This window comes from Moschus berezovskii, chromosome 14 (assembly GCF_049115385.1).
Source record: "Moschus berezovskii isolate FMDL1 chromosome 14, NW_MosBer_1.0, whole genome shotgun sequence".
NCBI classification, from domain to species: Eukaryota; Metazoa; Chordata; class Mammalia; order Artiodactyla; family Moschidae; genus Moschus; species Moschus berezovskii.
Window position 1 is genome coordinate 15,417,915 of NC_142473.1, and position 26,517 is coordinate 15,444,431.

Consider the following 26,517-nt stretch of genomic DNA (forward strand, 5'->3'; position numbering starts at 1 on the left):
TAGTCTGAAAATACCAAGTTGAGAAGAATTTGGAACAATCAGAAATTACACTAGGAATAGAAATATAAACAATTCCAGAAGGGTTGCACATTGATTTTGAAAGCCAAAAACAGATATAATTTTGTATAGTTGAGAATTCATGCAACTTAAACACTATCTATTCTACTTAAACACTATCCCCCCTCCCTCCGCAGAAGCATGCTTATTTGCACTAAAATGTATGTACTGGTATGTTCAGGGTATCATGATAAATTAAGTTGGAGCAACTCAAAATCAAGAATAAAATGGACAAATAGTGATTCATTTATACAAAGAAATACCTTGAGCAAGAAAAAATTATGAATTATATTTATAATAATAACAGATGAATTTATAATTATTATGCCGAGTGGAGGAAGACATAAATAAAATTAATACATACTGGGCAATTTCTATAAAATTTGAAAAGAGATGGAACTACACAATAGTTGCACTTTTGCTTGCATTTGTATTTTATACACATTTTGTATAACATTAAAATTTCTAGCAGAAAAAATGACAAAAGAATTGCACGTGATTTATGGAAGAGAAAATCTGAATGATAAAAATAAGAAAGGATACTCAATATCACTGATAATCAGAAAAAGTCAAATTAGAACTAGATATAGCTTTTTAACACTTTTCAAGCCTGCAAGATTTAAAGACTAATAACATTTTTTTTTAATCAGTGTTGAATATAACATTTAAGCGTGTATACGAGACAGCGAAAGAGACACAGATGTATAGAACAGCCTTTTGGACTCTGTGGGAGAGGGTGAGGGTGGGATGATTTGGGAGAATGGCATTGAAACCTCTATATTATCATATGTTAAATGAATCGCCAGTCCAGGTTTGATGCATGATACAGGATGCTCAGGGCTGGTGTACTAGGATGAACCAGTGGGATGGGATGGGGAGGGATGTGGGAGGGGGGTTCAAGATGGGGAACACATGTACACCCGAGGCAGATTCATGTCAATGTATGGCAAAACCAATACAATAATATAAAGTCTTGAAAGATGATGCTGTGAAAGTGCTGCACTCAATATGCCAGCAGATTTGGAAAACTCAGCAGTGGCCACAGGACTGGAAGAGGTCAGTCTTCATTCATATCCCAAAGAAAGACAATGTCAAAGAATGCTCAAACTACCGCACAATTGCACTTATCTCACACTCTAGTAAAGCCATGCTCAAAATTCTCCAAGACAGGCTTCAGCAGTATGTAAACCGTGAACTCCCAAATGTTCAAGCAGGTTTTAGAAAAGGCAGAGGCACCAGAGATCAAATTGCCAACATCCGCTGGATCATGGAGAAACCAAGAGAGTTCCAGAAAAACATCTATTTCTGCTTCGTTGACAATGCCAAAGCCTTTGACTGTGTTGATCACAATAAACTGCGGAACGTTCTGAAAGAGATGGGAATCCCAGACCACCTGACCTGCCTCTTGAGAAACCTGTATGCAGGGTAGGAAGCAACAGTCAGAACTGTACGTGGAACAACAGACGGGATCCAAATAGGAAAAGGTGTACGTCAAGGTTGTATATTGTCACCTTGCTTATTTAACTTATATGCAGAGTACATCATGAGGAACGCTGGGCTGGAAGAAGCACAAGCTGGAATCAAGATTGCTGGGAGAAATACCAATAACCTCAGATATGCAGATGACACTACCCTTATGGCAGAAAGTGAAGAGGAACTCAAAAGCCTCTTGATGAAAGTGAAAGAGGAGAGTGAAAAGGTTGGCTTGAAGCTCAACATTCAGAAAACAAAGATCATGGCATCTGGTCCCATCACTTCATGGGAAATAGATGGAAAAACAGTGGAAACAGTGTCAGACTTTATTTTTTTAGGTTCCAAAATCACTGTGGATGCTGATTGCAGCCATGAAATTAAAAGACGCTTACTCCTTGGAAGGAAAGTTATGACCAACCTTGATAGTATATTAAAAAGCAGAGACATTACTTTGCCAACCAAGGTCTGTCTAGTCAAGGCTATTGTTTTTCCAGTGGTCATGTATGGATGTGAGAGTTGGACTGTGAAGAAAGCTGATCGCCAAAGAATCGATGCTTTTGGACTGTGGTGTTGGAAAAGACTCTTGAGAGTCCCTTATACTGCAAGGAGATCCAACCAGTCCATTCTAAAGGAGATCAATCTTGGGTGTTCATTGGAGGGACTGATGCTAAAGCTGAAACTGCAATACTTTGGCCACCTCATGAGACGAGTTAACTCACTGGAAAAGACTCTGATGCTGGGAAAGGTTGGGGGCGGGAGAAGAAGGGAATGACGGAGAATGAGATGGCTGGATGGCATCACTGACTCTGTGGACATGAGTTTGAGTGAACTCTGGGAGTTGGTGATGGACAGGGAGGCCTGTCGTGCTGACACGACTGAGCGACTGAACTGAACTGAACTGAATTAACCTCCAATTAAATAAATTTAAAAAATTAATTAATTAATTAAAAAAATTTTTTTAAATTGCTATTGGGAGTGTAAACTGTTAAAATCACTTTGGGAAGCAATTCGACTCTACCTAAAGTTTTGAGAATGTGCACTCTTTGAAATCCAGTCATTCTGCTTTTAGAAATCTACATTGTGAAAATCTTTTCCACAGGGGGACAAGGGAACAGATTCATGAATGTTCACTGCAGCACTCTTAGCATTATGAGACAATATACAAATACTGCAGCCATCTATTAACAGAAGGATGAAAAATAAATAAGTGTTTATTTATTCAGCAAAGGGGTGTATCAGCTATAATCAATAAACCAACTCCATGTACACAGACATAAATAGTTTTTTTAAAAAAGCTAACAAGGAAAAAAATGACTTTCAGACTATTTAGTGTATGACAGGCAAACTCATTCCTTCCAACAGTATAAGTGAGAGATTAAATGCATAGTTACAGACAAATAGCTTTCTTTATTGTCCCAATTAATTAAAAGGAGTTCATCAGTCAAAATGAGGATGGGTAGACGATGCTAGAGACTCATTTATTAGGAGTATATGTGAAATTTTCTTATTGGAAAATAAAAGAGTGAATTCCTCAGGAAAATTTTCACTTTTTGCTAGGTGGTTTTGAGTTCCCATTTGAAGTTTATGGAACAATTTAAACGGAGCCCAGTCAACAGGGTTCTTTGATTTTTCACCAGTCACATCCAGCTGTTGATATGAAGATGAGAAGGTAAAGTTTGTGCATATTGGGATCTAATATTTTCCAGGAAAGGTGATAGCATAGGGAGTGAGGTACAACAGTAAAGAGTTTATAAATTGGATGAAATCTAAGCTAGAAAGGAGGGGGAGAAATGAAGATATGAATAGTTGAAAAACGGAACAGCTGTAATTGTTGATAGAACAGATATTTTTGCTTTGATTGTACTGGTGTAAAGGAGGAAACAGTATATTTGGTTAAAAGACTTACATGTGTGAAGTTGGGATTTCAGATATGATGTGGTTAGCAAGAAGGACAATGTCTGGGACAGGAGAGGTAACTAAGGTGGAATTAAGAAATAGATTACTGTAAGTGCAGCTGCCGAAAATCTAGGAGGCCAGGGAACTGGAAAGATCATCACTGTAAATTTAGACCTTGTCAAGAATAATTCCAAAAATACTGGTATGAGAGAAGGTGGTAAACTAGGTGAAAGAATGAAAATTCAAGCGTGAAGAGGAATGAGAAATGTTAATAGATGTCAGCATCAAAGAGAACTAGGAGATAGTAAAGTCTAATGGCACCACTTGAAAGAAGCTTTGGTTTTTGATATATAATAAATGGTGAATTTCACTGTAGATAAATTAAGTGTCAATAAAGTTGTTTTAAAAAACTTTAAAAAATAAAAAACTTCTGGCGGGTAAAATGAAATACAGAGTAATTAACTACGTCGGTAGGTGCCCAATATGCTATAGGAGATCACTGGAGAAATAACTCCAAAAAGAATAAAAGGATGGAGCCAGAGCAAAAACAATACCCAGTTGTGGATGTGACTGGTGATAGAAGAAAAGTCCGATGCTGTAAGAGCAATATTGCATAGGAACCTGAAATGTTAGCTCCGTGAATCAAGGCAAATTGGAAGTGGTCAAACAGGAGATGGCAAGAGTGAGCATCGACATTCTCGGAATCAGTGAACTAAAATGGACTGGAATGGGTGAATATAACTTAAATGACCATTATAGCTACTACTGTGGGCAGGAATCCCTAAGAAGAAATGGAGTAACCATCATGGTCAAAAAAAGTCTGAAATGCAATACTTGGATGCAATCTCAAAAACGACAGAATGATCTCTGTTCGTTTCCAAGGAAAATCATTCAATATCACCGTAATCCAAACCTATGCCCCAACCAGTAATGCTGAAGAAGCTGAAGTTGAACGGTGGTATGAAGACCTACAAAAACTTTTAGAACTGACACCCATAAAAGATGTCATTTTCATTATAGGGGCTTGAAATGCAGGAGTAGGAACTCAAGAAACACCTGGAGTAATAGACAAATTTGGCCATGGAGTACGGAATGAAGTAGGACAAAAGCTAATCGAGTTTTGGCAAGAGAATGCACAGGTCATAGCAAACACCCTCTTCCAACAACACAAGAGAAGACTCTACACATGGACATCAACACTGAAATCAGGTTGATTATATTCTTTGCAGCCAAAGATGGAGAAACTCTATACAGTTAGCAAAAAAAAAAAAAGACCGGGAGCTGATTGTGGCTCAGATCATGAATTTCTTATTGCAAAATTCAGACTTAAATTGAAGAAAGTAGAGAAAACCATTAGACCATTCAAGTATGACCTAAATCAATTCCCTTATGATTATACAGTGGAAGTGAGAAATAGATTTAAGGGACTAGATCTGATAGACAGAGTGCCTGATGAGCTATGGATGGAGGTTCGTGACATTGTACAGGAGACAGGGATCAAAACCATCCAATGGAAAAGAAATGCAAAAAAACAAAATGGCTGTCTGAGGAGGCCTTACAAATAGCTGTGAAAAGAAGAGAAGTGAAAAGCAAAGGAGAAAAGGAAAGATATAAGCATCTGAATGCAGAGTTCCAAAGAATAGCAAGGAGAGATAAGAAAGCCTTCCTCAGCGATCAATGCAAAGAAATAGAGGAAAACAACAGAATAGGAAATCAAGAGATCTCTTCAAGAAAATTAGAGATACCAAGGGAACATTTCACGCCTAGATGGGCTCTATAAAGGACAAAAATGGTGTGGACCTAACAGAAGCAGAAGATATTAAGAAGAGGTGGCAAGAATACACAGAAGAACTGTACAAAAAAGATCTTCACAATCAAGATAATCACGATGGTGTGATCATTCACATAGAGCCAGACATCTTGGAATGTGAAGTCAAGTGGGCCTTAGGAAGCATCACTACGAACAAAGCTAGTGGAGGTGATGGAATTCCAGTTGAGCTCTTTCAAATCCTGAAAGATGATGCTGTGAAAGTTCTGCACTCAATATGCCAGCAAATTTGGAAAACTCAGCAGTGACCACGGGACTGGAAAAGGTCAGTCTTCATTCCAATCCCGAAGAAAGGCAATGCCAAAGAATGCTCAAACTACCGCACAATTGCACTCATCTCAAAAGCTAGTAAAGCCATGCTCAAAATTCTCCAAGCCAGGTTTCAGCAATATGTGAACCATGAACGTCCAGATGTTCAACCTGATTTTAGGAAAGGGAGGGGAACCAGAGATCAAATTTCCAACAATCAATGGATCATGGAAAAATCAAGAGATGTCCGGAAAAAACATCTATTTCTGCTTCATTGACTATGCCAAAGCCTTTGACTGTGTGGATCACAATAAACTGTGGAAAATTCTGAAAGAGATTGGAATGCCAGACCACCTGACCTGCCTCTTGAGAAACGTGTATGCAGGTCAGGAAGCAACAATCAGAACTGAACATGGAACAACAGACTGGTTCCAAATAGGAAAAAGAGTTCTTCAAGGCTGTATATCGTCACCCTGCTTATTTAACTTATATGCAGAGTACATCATGAGGAACTCTGGGCTGGAAGAAGCACAAGCTGGAATCAAGATTGCTGGGAGAAATATCAAAACCTCAGAAATACAGATGATAACATCATTATGGCAGAAAGTGAAGAAGAACTAAAGAGCCTCTTGATGAAAGTGAAAGAGGAGAGTGAAAAAGTTGGCTTAAAGTTCAACATTCAGGAAACAAAGATCGTGGCATCTGGTCCCATCACTTCACAGCAAAAAGATGGGGAAACTGCAAACAGTGGCTGACTTTAATTTTGGGGGCTCCAAAATCACTGCAGATGGTGATTGCAGACATGAAATTAAGAGACACTTACACCTTGGAAGGAAAGTTATGACCAACATAGATAGCATATTCAAAAGCAGAGACATTACTTTACCAACAAAGTCTGTCTAGTCATGGCTATGGTTTTTCCAGTAGTCATGTATGGATGTGAGAGTTGGACTGTGAAGAAAGCTGAGCGCTGAAGAATTGATGCTTTTGAACTGTGGTGTTGGAGAAGACTCTTGAGAGTCCCTTGGACTGCAAGGAGATCCAACCAGTTAATCCTAAAGGAGATCAGTCCTAGGTGTTCATTGGAAGGACTGATGCTGAAACTCCAATACTTTGGTCACTTCTTGCGAAGAGTTGACTCATTGGAAAAGACTCTGATGCTGGGAGGGATTGGGGGCAGGAGTAGAAGGGGACGACAGAGGATGAGATGGCTGGATGACATCACTGACTCAATGCACATGAGTTTGTGTGATCTCTGGGAGTTGGCGATGGACAGGGAGGCCTGGTGTGCTGTGATTCATGGGGTCGCAAGGAGTCGGACACGACTGAGTGACTGAACTGAAATGATACGACTTTGGGCTTCCCTGGTGCCTCAGCGGTAAAAAAAAAATCCACCTGCAATGCAGGAGACTGGAGTTTGATCCCTAGGTCAGCAAAATTCCCTGGAGGAGGAAGTGACAACCCATTCCAGTATTCTTGCTAGGAAAGTCTCATGGACAGAGAAGCTAGGAAGGCTATAGTCCATAAGGTGGCAGAGAGTCAAACAACTGAATTGACTGAGCAGGTACTGTCTTCAGGCCTTATAGTACATGGAGTATTGAAAGAAAAGCAATGACAGCTTCCACTTTGAGGGCTGCATTTGCTGTCTTATCTTCAATAAAAAAAGGATCGCTGTTTGAAGTGGGGTCAGATGAGAGCTATTGATAATGGAAGGTGGTTCAAGGTGAACAAAGTTTTGAAAGTAGGGAAAGGAAGAAAATTTGGTCCCTTTAGGGAATGCATAGATCTGTATAGGGATGAATTTCAGTGGTGACGGATTTGTGGAATGTTTTTACTGGTGATAAGAACTGTACAGTTATAATAGGATTTTCTTGATTATTCTATAGCAAAGGTGAATCATCACTTCAAATAAAGGCTTCTATCATATTCTCTTCTTCTGATTAATAGTAGCATAATATAAAAGATTAAGAATGAAAACAGCTTACTTCCAAAATAAAGTTGATGAAATTGCAATACGTTTAACGTCCTTTAACATAATTTAATATATGTAAGCAAGTAGAAACAAATTATTAAATCCTAATACTAAGTCTACTCTATGTTTGAACACAGTAATTTATATAATCAAATTATTTATTAAGCTATTGATTTTATTCCCTTTCATTTATGCTACAAAATTCAAGTAATTTTAAAAGTGTTTATTTTATTCTGAAAGACCACTTAACATAATCTCTAGTTCACTTCAGTTCACTCACTCAGTAGTGTCCAACTCTTTTCAACCCCATCGACTACAGCATGCCAGGCCTCCCTGTTCATCACCAACTTCCGAAGTTTACTCAAACTCATGTCTATTGAGTCAGTGATGCCATCCAACCATCTCATCCTTTGTCTTCCCCTTCTCCCACCTTCAATCTCCCCAAGCATCAAAGTCTTTTCCAATGAGGAAGTTCTTCACATCAGGTGGCCAAAGTATTGGAGTTTCAGCTTCATCATCAGTCCTTTCAATGAATATTCAGGACTGATTTCCTTTGAGATGTATTGGTTGGATCTCCTTGCAGTCCAAGGGACTCTCAAGAGTCTTATCCAACACCACAGTTCAAAAGCATCAATTCTTCAGTGGTCAGCTTTTTTTATAGTCCAACTCTCACATCCATGCATGACTACAGGAAAAAACCATAGCTTTGAATAGACAGATATTTGTTGGCAAAGTAACGTCTTTGCTTTTCAATATACTGTCGAGGTTGGTCATAACTTTTCTTCCAAGGAGCAAACTTTTCATTTCATGTCTGCAATCACCATCTGCAGTGATTTTGGAACCCCCCAAATTAAAGTCTGTCACTCTTTCCCCATCTATTTGCCATGAAGTGATGGGACCTGATGCCATGTTCTTGGTTTTCTGAATGTTGAGCTTTAAGCCAACTTTTTCACTCTCCTTTTTCACTTCCATTAAAAGGTTCTTTAGGTCTTCTTCTCTTTCTGCTATAAGGGTGGTATCATCTGCATATCTGAGGTTATTGATATTTCTCCCGGCAATCCTGATTCCCACTTGTGCTTTATCCAGCCCAGCGTTTCTCATGATGTACTCTGCATATAAGTTAAATAAGCAGGATGACAATATACAGCCTTGACATACTCCTTTCCTGATTTGGAACCAGTGTGTTTTTTCCTTGTCCAATTCTAACTGTTGCTTCATGAACTGCATACAGATTTTTTCAAGAGGCTGGTCAGATGGTCTGGTAGTCCCATCTTTTTAAGAATTTTCCAGAGTTTGTTGTGGTCCACACAGTCAAAGGCTTTGGCACAATCAATAAAACAGAAGTAGATGTTTTTCTGGAACTCTCTTGCTTTTTCAGTGATCCAATGGATATTGGCAATTTGATCTCTGGTTCCTCTGCCTTTTCTAAAATTAACTTGAACATCTGGAATTTCAAAGTTCATGTACTGTTGAAGCCTGTCTTGGAAAATTTTGATCATTACTAGCGTGTGAGATGTGTGAAACTGTGCAGCAGTTTGAGCATTTTTGGCATTGCCATTATCTCTATGCTCTTAACAAACTTTTAATCAGACAATCAGTATTGTTAGGGCTTCCCATGTGGCACTAGTGGTAAAGAACCTGGCTGTCAATGCAGGAGATGTGAAAAAAAAAAAAAAAAAAAAAAAACAGTTCAATTCCTGGGTCAGAAAGATCTCCTGGAGGACCGCATGGAAACCTACTCGAATATACTTGCCTGGAGAATCACATGGACAGAGGAGCTTGGCAGGCTACAGTCCAGGGAGTTGCAAAGAGTCATACAGGACTGAAAGGCTTAGCATGCACACATGCAGAGGATTGTTAACTGTGAACACGATATTGTACAGCAGATCTCTAGAACTTATTCATCTTGCATGAATGAAATTTATACACTTTGAACATCTCCCCATATAACTGTCCACAGCCCCTGATAGTCACCATTCTAAACTGTGCTTCTAAGAATGGACTATTTTAGATAGCTTGTAAAAATATAATTATGCAATATTTGCTTTACTGTAACTGACATTTCACTTAGCATAATGTCTTTCAGGTAGATGCAGGTAGCGATATATGGCAAGATTTCCTTCTAAAGTTTTAAATATAATATTATTTGGAAATGCCTTAAGAATGCTTTTAATTTCTCTGAAATAACATGAAGATTTGCAATGGACATTAATCTTAAACTCAGATAAGCTGAGAATGTACTATGTGTTTTTCCATCTAATAATGATAGGCTCTATTGAAGACCACTAAACAAGTTCTTCATTAATATAATGTGGAAAATAAACTGTTAGGATGAAATGAGTCATGTAGAATCCCTGGTCATATTTGGGGAATAAGATTTTTGTCCCTGTAAATATCCTGGAATTTAAACAGTTCAGTTCATTCACTCAGACGTGTCTGACTCTGCGACCCCATGAATAACAGCAAGCCAGGCCTCCCTGTCCATCACCAAATCCCGGAGTTCACTCAAACTCATGTGCATCGAGTAGGTGATGCCATCCAGCCATCTCATTCTCTGTTGTCCCCGTCTCCTCCCACCCCCAATCTCTCCCAGCATCAGAGTCTTTCCCAGTGAGTCAACTCGTCACATGAGGTGGCCAAAGAATTGGGCTTTCAGCTATAGCATCAGTCCTTCCAATGAACACCCAGGATTGATCACCTCTAGAATGGACTGGTTGGATCTCCTTGCAGTATAAGGGACTTTCAAGAGTATTCTCCAACACCACAGTTCAAAAGCATCAATTCTTCAGCGATCAGCTTTCTTCACAGTCCAACTCTCACATCCATAAATGACCACAAGGAAAACCATAGCCTTGACTATACAGAGCTTGGTTGGCAAAGTAATGTCTCTGCTTTAATATGCTATCTAAGGTGGTCATAATTTTCCTTCCAAAGAGTAAGCGTCTTTTAATTTCATGGCTGCAATTAGCATCCTCAGTGATTTTGGAGACCAAAAAAACAAAGTCTGACACTGTTTCCACTGTTTTTCCATCTATTTCCCATGAAGTGATGGGACCAGATGCCATGATCTTTGTTTTCTGAATGCTGAGCTTCAAGCCAACCTTCTCACTCTCCTCTTTCATTTTCATTAAGAGGCTTTTTAGTTCCTCTTCACTTTCTGCCATAAGGGTAGTGTCATCTGCATATCTGTGGTTATTGATATTTCTCCCAGCAACCTTGATTACATCTTGTGCTTCCTCCAGCCCAGAGTTCCTCATGATGTACTCTGCAAAAAAGTTAAATAAGCAGGGCGACATTATACAACCTTGACGAATTTTGAGCATAACTTTATTAGCGTATTAGATGAGTGCAATTGTGCGGTAGTTTGAGCATTCTTTGGCATTGCCTTTCTTTGGGATTGGAATGAAGACTGACTTTTTCCAGTCCTGTGGCCACTGCTGAGTTTTCCAAATTTGCTGGCATATTGAGTGCAGCACTTTCACAGCATCATCTTTCAGGATTTGAAAGAGCTCAACTGGAATTCCATCACCTCCACTAGCTTTGTTCGTAGTGATGCTTCCTAAGGCCCACTTGACTTCACATTCCAAGATGTCTGGCTCCAGGTGAGTGATCACACCATCGTGATTATCTTCGTTGTGAAGATCTTTTTTGTACAGTTCTTCTGTGTATTCTTGCCTCCTCTTCTTAATATCTTCTGCTTCTGTTAGGTCCATACCATTTCTGTCCTTTATCAAGCCCATCTTTGCATGAAATGTTCCCTTGGAATCTGTAATTTTCTTGAAGAGATTTCTTGTTTTTCCTATTCTGTTTTTTTCCTCTATTTCTTTGCATTGATCGCTGAGGAAGGTTTTCTTACCTCTCCTTGCTATTCTTTGGAACTCTGCATTCAGATGCTTATATCTTTCCTTTTCTCCTTTGCTTTTCACTTCTCTTCTTTTCACAGCTATTTGTAAGGTCTCCCGAGACAGCCATTTTGCTTTTTTGCATTTGTTTTCCATAGGGATGGTCTTTTCCCTTCTCTTAGGGTAGTATTAAGAGATTAGACCTTAAGCTTATTTAATCGGAGGACCAGAATTATATTATTGACTTCAGTCTCCACTTGATTCTGATTAAATTGATAGATAAATGTTTTCATTTAGAAAACATTATGCATTCATTTTCTACTTAATAAAATATTAAATATCTCAGCTAGTGAAAATAAAACAATGGCCAGGAGAAAATGTTATTCTACTAGCAATATGTAAGGAATTTCTCTTAGGGAAGGAAGATCTTATCCACTTTGATGGGCAAATTCCCATATAAGAAGCCTGCTTGAGTTAGAAAATGACCTGTATGTGGATTCACCTGCCTTAGATATAAGAGACTGGCAGTGGAAGGAGTGTCACTAATTCTTACCGAGTTCAAAGGAAAAAGTAGATTGAGACTACTTTCATTGTAGTCAAAGACTTGAACTTGTTAAACTCTGATCTTGCTCTTAGCCCTTAAAACTGCAAGAAAGTTACAAACTCATAAAAAAAAAAAAATAGATGTAAGAACGCCCTCCTCCTTTTTCTTTGAATAAAGTAGGGAAAGATAAGCATGTGGCCAACGAGATTCAGTGCCTCTTTTTTTCTAGAGCAGAGAGAGGGAATGGAGGAGAGAAGTTGCTGAAGATCTAAAGTATTCGTAGGGAGGCTCTAAAATATATTTGTCCAAATCTTAAAGGGCCAGAAACTCCCTCTGTTAGAAGGATGACAGTAGTACCCTAAATCCCAATTTCTGCCTCTAAGCAGAGAGCTCTTTGAGATACTGCACTGTACTTCCTTCTGTTCAACTGTCTTTTGGAGGACTCTCATCGTTGTTCTTTTTTACTTCAGTTAATGATTATGAACAGTGAATTTCCCCTAGGCATGCTCCTTCCTTACAGCAGTAATTGACCTGTACAACCAGTCTTTGGGGACTCATTGAGGTTTCCAATTCCTTTAAAAGTGTTCTTATAGAAAGACAGCATCTTAAAACCCCTCCTAATTCACTCGTACAGATCATTTGCCTCTGAGAGTAGCTATTATTCAATAATTATTTTTTAATCACAAAAGCTTCTTTTAAATTTCTTCTTATAAACTACATAAAGGAATAAACAAAGCTACATTCTGATTAAGTTCATAAAACACTAGGGAGCTGATACTGAATAAAAATAACATATGTATGCTATGCTTTACTGCCAAGAACTGTGTTCATATGCTTTATCTTATTTTGCAAAAATCCTATTAGTCACATTTGTGATTTTATCTTTATTTTACAAGTGAAAAGACACAGATTCTAAATGCAATGGGTTGCCCACTATTATTACTGAGGACTGAGTGGAAATATGACTCATCCAGTAAACTGCTTCCAAAGCTAAGGTTTTGGAGACAATTCAATGAGTTCTTTCTATGTGCACACAAATGCCATGTATAAACTGCAGTGGTCATTTCTGTCAATTAGTCAGATTCAATCTACCTCTTGTTTTACTTTTCTTTATTTCATAAGTATTTAAGTAGAGTAATAATATTTAAGCATGAAATGATGCCTGTTTTTTTTCTTATGGCCAGTGTCCCTTTTGATATTTTTAAAGCAATTTTAGGTTTAAAACTGCCCTAGGTTGCACAGTTGAGAAAGATGAAGAAGAGGTAAACTAATGACAGTTTCTAAAATAAATTTGAAGGATAGGTACTTGACTTTTGGTTATTTTGAGCAGCAATAAGTTTGCAAAAAAAAAATTTGGCTATGAACCAAATAGTGCTTGATTTGTAGACAAAACTATTGAAGTAAAACAGAATATAAATATAGATACAGGAGTTCAAAAAGAATAGCAATGTTCAGCCTCTATTTGGTCAAATGCGTATTTTTTAAATTTTTATATCTATTCATTTCAGTTCAGGTCAGTCCCTCAGTCATGTCCGATTCTTTGTGACCCCATGGATCACAGCACGCCAGGCCTCCCTGTCCATCACCAACTTCTGGAGTTCACTCAAACTCATGTCCATCGAGTCAGTGATGCCATAGAGCCATCTCATTCTCTGTCATCCCCTTCTCCTCTTACCCCCAATCCCTCCCAGCATCAGAGTCTTTTCCAGTGAGTCAGCTAGTCGCATGAGGTGACCAAAGTATTGGAGTTTCAGCTTTAGCATCAGTCCTTCCAATGAACACCCAGGATCAATCTCCTTTAGAATGGAATGGTGGGATCTCCTTGCAGTCCAAGGGACTCTCAAGAGTCTTTTCCAACACCATATTTCAAAAGCATCAATTCTTCGGGGTTCAGCTTTCTTCACAGTCCAACTCTCACATCCATGCATAATCACGGGAAAAAGCATAGCCTTGATTAGACGGACCTTTGTTGGCAAAGTAATGTCTCTGCTTTTTAATATGCTCTCTAGGTTGGTCATAACTTCCCTTCCAAGGAGTAAGCGTCTTTTAATTTCATGGCGGCAATCAGCATCCGCAGTGATTTTGGAGCCCAAAACAATGAAATCTAACACTGTTTCCACTGTTTCCCCGTCTATTTCCCATTCAGTGATGGGAACAGATGCCATGATCTTTGTTTTCTGAATGTTGAGCTTCAAGCCAACCTTTTCACTCTCTTCTTTCACCTTCATCAAGAGGCTTTTGAGTTCCTCTTCACTCTCTGCCATGAGGGTGGTGTCATCTGCATATCTAACGTTATTGATATTTCTCCCAGCAATCTTGATTCCAGCTTGTGTTTCTTCCAGCCCAGCGTTCCTCATGATGTACTCTGCATATAAGTTAAATAAGCAGGGTGATGATATACAGCATTGAAGAACTCTTTTTCCTATTTGGAACCAGTCTGTTCTTCGATGTCCAGTTCTATATGTTGCTTCCTGACCTGCATACAGGTTTCTCAAGTGGCACGTCTGGTGGTCTAGTATTCCCATCTCTTTCAGAATTTTCCAGTTTATTGTGATCCACACAGACAAAGGCTTTGGCATAGTCAATAAAGCAGAAATTGATGTTTTTCTGTAAGTATTTTTCTTTTTCCATGATCCAGCTTATGTTGGCAATTTGCTCTCTGGTGCCTCTGCCTTTACTAAAACCAGCTTGAATATCTGGAAGTTCACAGTTCACGTATTGCTGAAGCCTGTCTTGGAGGATTTTGAGCATGGCTTTACTAGCGTGTGAGATGAGTGCAATTGTGCGGTAGTTTGCGCATTCTTTGGCATTTCCTTTCTTTGGGATTGGAATGAAGACTGACTTTTTCCAATCCTGTGGCCACTACTGAGTTTTACAAATTTGCTGGCATATTGAGTTGCAGCACTTTCACAGCATCTTCTTTCAGGATTTGAAGTAGCTCAACTGGAATTCCATCACCTCCACTAGCTTTGTTCATAGTGATGTCTCCTAAGGCCCATTTGACTTCACATTCCACGATATCTGTCTCTAGGTGAGTGAGCACATCATCGTGATTATCTGGGTGTGAAGATCTTTTTTGTACAGTTCTTCTTTGCATTCTTGCCACCTCTTCTTAATATCTTCTGCTTCTGTTAGTTCCATACAATTTCTTTTCTTTTTCGAACCCATTTTTGCATGAAATATTCCCTTGGTGTCTATAATTATCTTGAAGAGTTCTCTTGTCTTTTCTACTCTGTTGTTTTCCTCTATTTCTTTGCATTTATTGCTGAGGAAGGCTTTCTTACTCTCCTTGCTATTCTTTGCTTCTCTACATTCAGATGCTTATATCTTTCCTTCTCCTTTGCTTTTCACTTCTTTTCACAACTATTTGTAAGGCCTCCTCAGACTGCCATTTTGCTTTTTTGCATTTCTTTTCCATGGGGATGGTCTTGGTTCCTGTCTCCTGTACAGTGTCACAAACCTCCGTCCATAGTTCATCAGGCACTCTGTCTATAGGGTATAGAAAATCAATATTGAAAATTTTCTTAAGATCATCTTTTTTTTTTAAAGTTGTGTTATGTATGAGTTATTTGAAGTCACTCTAGTAAGGTGTAAACCATCTCTGAATACCTAGTTGTAAAAACTGAATATGAAATTTTAAGTCATGTTCACTGTGTTCATCATTTCATGTCCATTAACTCAAGACTCATAGTAATATAAGATAGAGAGCATTATTGTCTGAAGTTTAAAATAAGAATGACTGGGGATATTGTTTCATGTCCAGAGTTGGACATGACTGAATTGACTTAGCACACCAGGACACATACACAAATATAATTGTAAAGAGGGGAAATATAATTTTCATTTCTATGTTATCTTATTTTCTTAGGAGCTGTAAGATGGACCAATGTAGTTTACACAGCTGTAGTTCATTTATTTTTATTGCTAGATAGCGTTTCTTGTATAAACAATCACACAATTTTTCATTTGTTGTGCTATTGATAGGTCATGTCCTCATTCTTTTTAAATTTTTCATTATTATTGTTGCTGTAAACGTGCACACATTTTGTAAGAATAAACCTAGGTGTTAATATCACTTTTTAATGTTGGTCATTGTGCTCAGTGTTTAGTGGTATATGTTTGGGGTTTAAATTTTTATTTTTCTAATTATTATTAAACTTGAGCACTTTTTCATAGGACAGTTGGAAATCTTATAAATGTCTTTTCAAGTTTGGACACTTTTTTGGACTTGTTTCTTATTTTTAATCATAAATTATATAATCTAATTCAAGTACTTTGCCTGATATTTGTTTTAAAAGTAATTATTCCCAAACAGTTCAGAAACACTTTGCTAATGTTTAGCAAATATTTTGCTATACTGTTAAATTAAAATTGCTCCTGTTGGGCTAAAATTTTAGATTACATTAACTCTAATCAGTTTGAGGAGAATCGCATCTTTTTTTAATATTGAGTCATCCAATAAATAAATAAATCACAATAAGTTTATGAATTAATTTTAATCTTTCAACTATGAGTGTATGTCATAGTTGACTTTGTTTACTCTTAGATATTGATAAAAATCTTGGAAGTGGCCATGCTAAATCACTAGCATTGCTTGATTGACAAAGGCATAGTCTGATTTTTAGTCATAAAGAAATTTAGTAATTCAGTCTTTCAGTTCAGTTCAGTTCTGTCGCTCAGTCGTGTCCGACTCTCCACGACCCCATGAATCACAGCACGCCAGGCTTCCCTGTCCATCACTAACTCCCGGATTCAGTCTTTACTATGTTCTTATTTTTAAATTAATATAACTTTTGTTAAAATAATCTCTCCCGGCCAAAAATCTGATATATATATATTGTATTTAAGGATGTCGTCTCTATGACTTTAAAACTAATGTGATCCTTGCAAATAATTTTGGTTCTTCATTAAGTAACTTAGCCAATGATGTATCTTCTTTCATTCCAAGGAAAAAGCAATTTTCTCACTAAAAATAACTTATCCTTTTTAAAATTTTACACTTAATAAATGTTATTATATGATACTTTATATATTCTTTGGTACACAATTTAAAGGTTAAAAATTAGCAATAGAAGTACAAATGTTATCTGAAATTAAATGACATGGAACAGGATTTGAAAGCTTTTTTTTAATTTAATTTTATTTAACAAGAAAGATATTCATCTTGGAGTTGCTTTGCAAATATTGGTTATACTTATAAAAATGAAATTATCACAACTTTTAATAGGCTTTAGATAAAAGAACTTTGTATTATTTCAGTTGAGCAGTTACATATTACATACTGAGAAAAACACTATCAGATACTGTGAAGGACCTAGAGAGGTAAAACATAAAGGTTTGCTGTAATAGACTTTTACTGAGATGACAAGAAATTAGGTAATTATGAAAAGCTTATAAGGAGTCTCCATTATGTGATATAAATTACTTGTAATTTTTCAATCTGTTTTTTCTTTCATCATTTGCTATTTAGATGAAATGGCAACCGGTATCACTTATTACCATATAGTTGTATCATATTCTTCTCCAGAACTTTACTCTAAATCATAAAATTATAAAGTAAGCATCTGTCACTATTAACAAATGTTTCATTTCTAATAATGACATCTTAAACATGTAAGTAGTTAATGAATCCTTAATTAACAATAATTTGTATTGCTTTGATACGATTTCGAAGTCCATTTGGAAATACTATATTGATGGAATTGATCTTTTAAAAAATGAATGACTGTCTCTCTAGTTATAAATCTTAGAAATGATCCTAAAGATGTAATATAATATGTGATCAAATATTTATGCGAAGTAATAATCATGGCAATTAAATTTATTTTAGTAAATATTGGCAATGCTCTGTATGTCAATTATATATGAACACACTTTTGATTGGTCTATTATCTAGAAAATCTAACATAGTACTAGAATATTGTGCAATTTTTAAGTTCATGGCTTCAAAGATAACTTATATATGAAATGTTTATGATATAATTTTGAGTGTAAAAACTATGAAAAAATGTATATACATTATGTATTTCAGTTTTTGTGTTAGTGGGATGTGTGCATGTGTGTTCGCATGCTTGCTTCTGTGTGATATGAGAGACACAGAGAGAAAGCTGTCAAAAATTAAGTATAGTCTACTTACTCTTTTGGGGTTTATTAAGAGGTGCCACTTGGATTCAGTACCCATAATATCAGCTCACTTTTGCAGGAAAGAAAAACTAAAATGGCAAGATAAAACAACCAGTGATAAACTTGGTTGATGACAGCAATGACAGACAATTGTCTTTACTTTCTTGGTTGAACATCTTGTGATGTACAGAAGAAAGAATAAGGACATTAGATCAGCTTAAGTCAGTCTTTTCTCCAGTTTCTTTTTTTGACGGGGAGGCACAGTTTCTTGAGGGTTGGCTGAGCACCTCAGAAAGTGTTTGAATAAGATGACTTTTTGCCTTAACTCAGAGACCTCAGTAGCAAAAGTTATGGAGTGTGGCCCAAGAAGAAGGTATTGAGCAAAGGAAGTCAAATAGATCACCCATGTCAGAGAAATATGGTATTTGGAAGACACTTGAATAGCCCTCTGAAGGATTAGATGTTCTTTAAACATGTCTGTATTCATTTCTGAGCCTTTCTTTAATTTCTGACCCAATAAAAGGTTCATGGTTCACCTTTGTAACTCTCTGCAGCAGTCATGGAATCCATATATTTTCTTAAGAATTCCTACTTAATTTGAAATAAATCATATTTAGAAACCAATATTAAGATGGTGGGATTCTAAATATCTTAGTTTTTTAAAGCTACTGTAATAAAAATAGGGAAGATCAGTTGGAGGAGGAAATTGTAACCCACTCTAGTAACACAAGCTGGAATCAAGATTGCTGGGAGAAATATCAATAACCTCAGATATGCAGATGATACCACCTTTATGGCAGAAAGTGAAGAGGAACTCAAAAGCCTCTTGATGAAAGTGAAAGATGAGAGTGGAAAGTTTGACTTGAAGCTCAACATTCAGAAAATAAAGATCATGGCAGCTGGTCCCATCACTTCACGGGAAATAGATGGGGAAACAGGGGAAACAGTGTCAGACTTTTTTGGGGACTCCAAAATCACTGTGGATGCTGATTGCAGCAAGGAAATTAAAAGACACTTACTCCTTGGAAGGAAAGTTATGACCAACCTAGATAACATATTAAAAAGAAGAAACATTACTTTGACAACCAAGGTCTGTCTAGTCAAGGCTATGGTTTTTCCCGTGGTCATGTATGGATGTGAGAGTTGGACTGTGAAGAAAGCTGATAGCCGAATAATTGATGCTTTTGAACTGTGGTGCTGGAGAAGACTCTTGAGAGTCCCTTGGACTGCAAGGAGATCCAACCAGTCCATTCTAAAGGAGATCAATCCTGGGTGTTCTTTGGAAGGACTGATGCTAAAGCTGAAACTGCAATACTTTGACCACTTCATGCGCCGAGTTGACTCACTAGAAAAGAGTCTGATGCTAGGAAGAATTGGGGGTGGGAGAAGACGGGGATGACAGAGAATGAGGTGGCTGGATGGCATCACCGACTCAATGGACATTATTTTGAGTGAACTCCGGGAGTTAGTGATGGACAGGGAGGCCTGGCATGCTGTGATTCATGGGGTCGCAAAGAGTCGGACACGTCTGAACGACTGAACTGAACTGAACTGAGCTAGTATTCCTGCCTGGAACTTGGTGGACTATATATCATGGAGTAGCAGAGAATTAGACACAACTGAGCTTGCAATCACACATAGCAACAATAGCAGAAATACCATAGACTGGGTGGTTTAAAAAAAAAGAAAAAAATTTTCTCACATTTCTGGATCCTGGAAAGTACAAGATTAAAGTGCCAACAGAATCTGTGTCTGTTAAGTTTCTGCTTCACGGTTCATAGATGGCCAACTTCTCACTGTAACCTCTCATGGTGGCTCCCAGGGACCTGTGTTAATGGGCATTAATCCTATTCATGAGGATGCCACCCTTATGAGCTAGTTACTCTCTAAAGCATGGGTCCCCAATCACTGGGCTACAGACTGGTAGCTGTCCATTGCCTGTTAGGAACTGGTTGCACAGCAGGAGGTGAGTAGCCAGTGGGTGAGTTAAGCTTCATCTGTATTTACAGCTATTTCTCATCACTTGTCTGAACTCCGCCTCCTATCACATCAATGCTGATATTAGATTCTCATAGGATTGAGAACTCTACTATGAATTACACTTGAGAGGAATCTAGGTTGTGAACTTCTTATGAAAATCATTCTGAAGCCATTCCCCTCTTCCCCTATGTCTTAGTCTATGGACAATTGTCTTCCAAAAAATTTGTTTCTGGTGCCAGAAATGATGGGGATCACTGTCCTAAAGGTCTCACTTCCAGATTCCATTGTACTGTCATTATGTTTCAACACACAAATTTTGGGGTAGACAAGCAGTCTACAGTACTAGGTATGCTGGTTTGTTATCATTATGTCTTGATGTTTTCAACAGACAAAGCTATGGATTGTATCTCTGTATAGATAATAAATTATAATATATGTTTGATATATACCATGCACATGATAATTTTGACATTGGGTTTCTCAGATGGTGCTAGTGGCAAACAACCTCCTTGCCAGTACAGGAGATCTAAGAGATATGGGTTTAATTCCTGGGTTAGGAAGTTCTCCTGGAGGAGTACATGGCAACCCACTCCAGTACTCTTGCCTGGAGAACCCCACAGACAGAGGATCCTGGCGTGCTACAATCTATGTGGTGGCAAAGAGTTGAGCATGATTGAAGCAACTTAATACACACACATAATGTATATCATTTGGAATTTGAGGTTTTACTATAAATTCATAATTTATAGATTTATATTGAAATCTCAAATTCCATCCCAATACCAAAAGGCTTTCCCTTGTAATTCTCCCATTACACTTTTGTATCTCTTTCTCCCTTATTTGCTTTCCTGGTGGCTCAGATGTTAAAGAATTTGCCTGCAATGCAGGAGACACAGGTTTGATCCCTGGGTTGAGAAGATCCTCTGAAGAAGGGAATAGATGCCAACTCCAGTGTTCTTGCCGGGAGAATCCCATGGACAGAGAAGCCTGGTGATGGACACAATAGAGCAACTAGCACTTTCACTTTTCTCTCACATTTAGAATTCTGGCTGTCAGTTCTACCAGTGTATTTACTCATTTACTCAGTACTACAATATATACAAAAGCTATGAAATTGATAAATGCATACATTTAAATTTTTTTAAACTACTAAATAATGTTCAAATTTCTTTGTAGCTCTTTCATATTTTTATAAGCAGTGTATGTATTTACTTGGATTATTGAAAATTATTTGATTAGCTATACTTTTCCTTCTTAGGAATTTTTATTAATTATTTTATTAATTTGGTACAGGCACAACTTGGAGACATTACAGATTCAGTCCCAGACTACTGCAACAAGTGAAAGTTGCAATAAAGAAAGTCACACACATTTTTTGGTTTCCCAGTGTATAAAAAAGTTGTTTATACACTAATCCATTAAATATTCAAGAGCAATATGTGTTCAAAAAAGTACATGATTAAAAATCTTATTGATAAAAATGCTGACTAGCATCTGAGTCTTCAAAGAGTCATAATATTTTATTGGAGGAAGGTATTGTCTTGATGTTAATGACTGCTATCTGATCAGAGTGGTGTTGCTGAAGTTGGGGTGGTTCTGCAATTTCTTAAAATTAGACTGAAAGTTGTCACAATGATTGATCCTTCCTTTCACAGAGGATGTTTCTGTAATATGCAATGCTGTTTAGTAGCATTTTACCCACAGTGGAATTTCTTTCAGAATTGGAGTCATCTATTCAAACTCTGCCACTTCTTTATCAATTAAATGTATGTAATATTCTCAATCTTGTTGTCATTTCAATGATCTTCACAGAATCTTCACCAGGAGTAGTTTTCATCTCAAAAACTCACTTTATTTCCTGATGCATATGAAGCAAATTCTCATTCCTTCAAGTATTTCTTATGAGTTATACAACTCACACACCTTTAGGGTTTATTTCTTATCCCACTTCTCTCGCTATTTCCACTGAATCTGCAGTTACTTTCTCCACTGAAGTTTTGAACTCCTCCAAGTCATCAAGATTGGAATCGACTTCCTCAAAGTTCATTTTAATGTTTATATTTGACCTCTTTCTCTGAATCACAGATGTTCTTAAGGGGATCTAGGATGATGAATCCTTTACATTTAATTTATTGTCCAGATCTATTAGATAAATCACCATATCTGTGGCAGCTATAGCCATATGAAATGTAACCCTTGAAATTAAAACTTTGAAATCTGATCTTACTTCTTGATCCATGAGTTGCAAATGAATTTATGTCAGTGGGCATGAAAGGAGCATGAATCTTATGGCACATCTCCATCAGAATTCTTGGTTTACCAGGTGCACTGTCAATGAGCAGTATTACTTTGAAAGCATGTTTTTTGTTGTTGTTATAGTAGTTCTTTACAGTGGGCTTAAACTATTCAGTAAGCCATGTTGTGAACAGATGTGTTGTAATCCAGGCTTTGCTTTTCCATTTGCAGAGCATAGGCAGAGTAAATCTAGCATAATTCTTTAGAATCTTAAGATTTTTCTAGATGGTAAAAGAGTCTCAGCTTCAACTTTAAGTCACCAATTACATCAGGCCCTAAAAAGAATGTCACTCTGTTCTGTGAAATGTTTAAGCCAGGCATTGACATCTCCTTACTAGCTATGAAAGTCTTAGATGGCATCCTCTTCCAGTATAAATCTGCTTTGTCTGCACTAAAATTCTTCTGTTTAGTATAGCACCTTCATTTATTATTTTATCTAGATCTTCTGGATAACTTGCTGCAATTCTACATCAGCACTTGCTGCTTAACATTCCACAAGATATTATGGAAATATCTTTTTTCCTTAAACCTCATGAACAAACTTCTGCTATCTTCAAACTTTTTTTCTGTACCTTCCTCACATCTCTCAGCCTTCATAGAATTGAAGAAAGTTAGTGCCTTGCTCTGGATTCAGCTTTGGCTTAAGGAAATGTTGTGATGGGTTTGATCCTACATCCAGACCACTTAAATGTCTCCATTTCAACCATCTATTTCCTTGTATTATCATTCACATGGGGTAGCACTTTTAATTATACTCAGAATTCTTCTTTTGTATTCACACCTTGGCTAATTGTGAGGTACAAGATGCCTACCTAGGCCTGTCTCAACTTTCTGCAAGCCTTCCTCACTAAGCTCAATCAAGTCTACCTTTGTAGCACTTTTTGACCTTCTTCATCCAATTCCACTTCCTTCACCCTCTGTCTCTTGTAATGAAAAATCTGATCTCTTTTTCCATGAGTTTTTTTGTATGTCTTGCTGTTTGCTTTGAATTGTAATTGACCTACCACACTGTATTAGTTATTTTTATACAACATGGTTAAGATCTGAGCTGCACCAGAGAATGAGGAGTTTATTGAGGCAACGTGGACTGTTAAGAAGACTTCTCAAAGTGGAAAGCGGAAGAATGACTGAGTCAGCATCACTGATTCTACTCCCTTGGGTATCGCTGATACAGAAGCTTAGCAGAGCACCTGGTATTTTCTTGTTGGATCAAAGAGAAAGATTCTCAACCTTGCCTGGAATAGAAACAAATCACCGAGACTCTGAATTGTTTTCCCCACCCTCTTGTGTTCAAGGAATGAAAGAACTTGATAGAACAGCTTTTAAAAAGACAGGCATCATCCCACAGCTTAAAGTGAGGAAAGAAATCCTCAATAAATTGTTGTGATCCCTTAAAAGGGCAATACTGCAACACCCAGGCCTAAAACATGTGATTGAAGATCCAGAAGATGAAGAAGGTAGACTGTTTATGTTGGATCCCTATAAAATGTTTACTGTTGATTCCTTTGAGGAAGAAGAACTCTGTATTTTAAAGCAGCTGAATGTCGATCCACAGATATTGCAATATAATTTGGAACTAACTTATGAAAACTTTAAGTCAGAAGAAATCTTGAAAGCTCTGTTTCCTGAAGGTCAAGATGTGACCTCAGGGTTTAGCAGAGTTGGGCCCATTGCCCACCTGAAACTTTGAGTTCATCAACTACCTGACAAGCATTTAATTGGCCAAGTTATGATTGGCAAAAATCCAGGAATCACATAAGCAGTAAATAAAATCAATAATATTGATAATACATACCAACATTTCCAAATGAAAATACTATCTGGAGAGGAGAACATGGTGACCAAGGCTTGAGAAAACAATTACACCTATGAATTTGATTTTTCAAAAGTCTACTGGAATCCTTGTCTCTCCACAGAATACAATCATATCACAGAACTTCTCAAACCTGGGGATGTCCTATTTGATGTTTTTGCTGGGACTGGGCCCTTGGCCATTCTAGCAGCAAAACAAAACTGCACTGTGTTTGCTAGTGGTGTCAATCCTGAATCCTATAAGTGGCTACTGCACAATTATAAATTAGATAAAGTGGACCAAAATGTAAAAGTCTTTAAGTTGAATGGGAAAGATTTCCTGCAAGGACCAGTCAGAGAAGAGTTAATACAGCAGCTGGGGCCACTGTCAAAAGGAAGAAAACACTCTGTGAACATTGTCATGAATTTGACAGCAAAGGCTATTGAGTTTCTCACCAGTTTCACTTTCGAAGCACTCTTAGATGGCAGCCATGTGGCAGTGAGCTCATTCCCATTGTGCACTGTTATAGCTTTTCCAAAGATGCTAATCCAGCTGAGGATGTTTCAGCAATGAGCTGGAACTGTGTTATACATCTACTGGGAAGCACTCAGTTCAGTTCACTTAGTAAAAAATGTGGCCCCTAATAAGGAAATGTTATGCATCAGTTTTCGGATTCCTGCTGCTATACTTTACAAGAATCAGATTGTAAATCAAGACAGTCATGAAGATCCACCTCTTAAAGGCCAGAGGAGAGATAAAGACTTTTAAGAAGAAAAAGCACAAATTGCTTCAGTCACTTAATTGGAAATAGTTTCTCCATCTCCCCACTAGATCTTTGTGATAGTGAACTATCATTTGTATGATTTCTAATATTTTAGCATTCAGTTGCTTTAGTATTGAACCCTTTTATTTTACCCTCACTGGCTTCCCATACATACAGCATGGTATTATTTTCTATGCATTTTCTAAATGATCACCAACATAAGCCTACTTATGTTATGTCACCACAAAGATATTATTACTTCATTCTTGGCTATATTCTCCACACTATTGTTTTATACTTGTGACTCATTTGTTTTGCAGTGGAAATCGATACCTCTTAATGTCCCTAGTTTATTTCTTTCCTCTCTCCTGCCAAGCACCATGGTAACCACATTTTTTTTTCTCTTTATCTACGACTGTTTCTGTTTTGTTATGTCTCTTCAGTTTTTTGTCATTTAGATTGCACATTCATTTCCTCAGTTCAGTTCAGTTGCTCAGTCGTGTCTGATTCATTATGACCCCATGAAAAGCAACATGCCAGGCCTCCCTGTCCATCACCAACTCCCGGAGTCCACCCAAACCCATGTCCATTGAGTTGGTGATGCCATCCAACCATCTCATCCTCTGTCATCCCTTTCTCCTCCTGCCCTCAATCTTTCCCAGCATCAGGGTCTTTTCAAATGAGTCAGTTCTTCACATCAGGTGGCCAAAGTATTGGAGCTTCAACATCAGTCCTTCCAATGAACACCCAGTACTGATCTCCCTTAGGATGGACAGGTTGGATCTCCTTGCAGTCCAAGGGATTCTCAAGAGTCTTCTCCAACACCACAGTTCATTTCCTACTTTAGCTAAATACCTAACAGGGTGATTTCTGGTCTATATGGTAAGAGTATGCTTCGTTTTTTGCATTAGCTCTTTGCAACCCTATGCACTGTGTAGCCCACCAGACTCCTCTGTCCATGGAATTTTTCAGTCAAGAATACTGGAGTGGGTTGCCATTTCCTCCTCCAGGGGATCTTCTCAACCCAGGGATTTAACCTGAGTCTCTTGCATTGGCAGGTGAATTCTTTATCACCCTGCCACCTGGGAAGCCATGTTTAGTTTTGTAAGAAAATTCTAAAATATTATCCGAAGTTGATGTACCATTTTGTATTCCTACCAGCAATGGATGAACATTTCTATTCTTCTTCACATTGCTTTCTTTTTTTTTTTTTAAATCAAATAATCCAATTTTATTTATTTTTTTTTCAAGTTGAACAGACTAAATTTCTTTAAACAAACTTACTTATACTCCAGAGTCCTTTAAAAACTTAATAGCATTTATACATTGAAGGTGTTTGATTTTCTTGTAACTAGCACTTCAAATGCAACAAGCATTTGAAGCTACAAGCATTTAACCCAACAAGTAAAACTTACTACAGTTCATAACTTTTATAAATAAAATAAATTAAATGTACAGTGAATAAGTTCTCTGAAATATTTCAATATTTCTGCAGGTTTAGTAACATCGTAAAATACATTTCAACTAAAATTCACAAATCTAAAAACCTGTTAGGCATTTTTAGGCGTTTTAAGTTGGAAATGAAGACCAATGTTACATCGTAATATGCCAATTACAAATAGTACTTCAAATAGCAAATATTATAGTTTGTCCCAAACTTTAAAAACTATTCATGAACTCAACACTGAACTATTGATGGCTAT

The 26,517-nt window shown here is 37.4% G+C and overlaps 1 pseudogene; it reads left to right on the forward strand.

Annotated features, from left to right (window-relative positions):
- Positions 1–23,319: 23,319 nt before the first annotated feature.
- Positions 23,320–24,819, forward strand: LOC129553548 (tRNA (guanine(37)-N(1))-methyltransferase pseudogene; annotated as a pseudogene).
- Positions 24,820–26,517: the final 1,698 nt, after the last annotated feature.